The 1,409-nt window shown below is 64.1% G+C and overlaps 1 non-coding gene across 1 annotated transcript; it reads left to right on the top strand.

Annotated features, from left to right (window-relative positions):
* The first annotated feature begins 1,335 nt into the window (after window positions 1–1,335).
* Window positions 1,336–1,409, top strand: TRNAM-CAU (transfer RNA methionine (anticodon CAU)). Its single transcript has one exon. It is a non-coding gene; the product is annotated as a tRNA-Met (tRNA).

Here is a 1,409-nt window from a genome sequence, read left to right as displayed (position 1 = left end):
ACCGCGCCGATGTGCTGGCCCGCCGAGGAGATCTTATCGGCTTCCCTGGCGAGGGCGCGGGAATCCGTGATCAACGTGCCAGCCAGGGCGAGGCGTACCGGGTTAGGCAGCTGACGGAGGAACAGCTCCCGGAACAGGAATGCCGGAGAGTGCTCGCCGAGCAACGAGAGCATATAGTCCATGCGCTCGGACGGGCGCGTGTCGCCGAGCTCGGGCAGGTCAAGCAGGCGCCGTGCGCGTGCTGCCGGTGAGAGGGCGAAAGCGCCGAGGAGGAGCGTCTTCAGCGCGTCGTATTTGTCAGCAGCCGGTGGGTGCTGGAGGAGGCTCAAGGCGCCGGCCGCGGTGGTGGAACCGAGCGCTGCCACAACATGGTGGAAGCGGGTGTCGTCCGCGGTGATGCCTCGCAGGGCGAACTGGGAGTCCGCCTGGGCGAACCAAACAGCCGCGCGAGTCTCCCAGAAGGTAGGCAGTTTAAGCGTCACTGCCGTATCCATGTCGGTAGGTCACCAATGAAGGAACTGCACTCCAACGCGAGTCGAAAGAATTGACGCGACCAAAGACGGAATTCGTCCGAGTTGCTTTATTGAAACAAAACAGCTCAGGTATTCTGACAAGCCCGTTTTTCGGGCATCAATATATATACACATTTATGTAGGGAAGTTTGCCCGGCAAAAGCTATACCGGGCATGCCCGGGTATCAAGGGCGAGCCTTGGAAAGGCGAGTCTGGACCTGCCCGGGCGTGTTTGGCTGCGGCCTGGCAAGTCGAGGCTGGGCGTGCCCGGGCGCTCTGGGCGAGCACTGGAAAGGCGATAGCGGGCATGCCCGGACGCTCTGGGCGAGCCCTGGAAAGGCGATAGCGGGCATGCCCGGACGCTCTGGGCGTGCCCTGGAAAGGCGATAGCGGGCATGCCCGGACGCTCTGGGCGAGCCCTGGAAAGGCGATAGCGGGCATGCCCGGACGCTCTGGGCGAGCCCTGGAAAGGCGATAGCGGGCATGCCCGAACGCTCTGGGCGAGCCCTGGAAAGGCGATAGCGGGCATGCCCGGACGCTCTGGGCGTGCCCTGGAAAGGCGATAGCGGGCATGCCCGAACGCTCTGGGCGAGCCCTGGAAAGGCGATAGCGGGCATGCCCGGACGCTCTGGGCGAGCCCTGGAAAGGCGAGAGCGGGCATGCCCGGGAAAGACGAGACCGGGCGTGCCCGGGAGGTTCGGGCGTGCCCGGGAACAGTGAGTCCGGGCATGCCCGGGAGAGGCGCGTCTGGCCGTGTTCTGGCCGGTGCAAGGCGATTATGTACATCCAGCGGTAACCGCTACACCATAAACCATGGCGCAGAGCCTCGTTAGCGCAGTAGGCAGCGCATCAGTCTCATAATCTGAAGTTCGTGAGTTCAATCCTCACCACGACGCA

The sequence above is a fragment of the Myxine glutinosa genome, chromosome 4 (genome assembly GCF_964187855.1).
Source record: "Myxine glutinosa chromosome 4, kmMyxGlut1.1, whole genome shotgun sequence".
NCBI classification, from domain to species: Eukaryota; Metazoa; Chordata; class Myxini; order Myxiniformes; family Myxinidae; genus Myxine; species Myxine glutinosa.
This window is presented reverse-complemented; position numbering and strand designations above follow the sequence as displayed.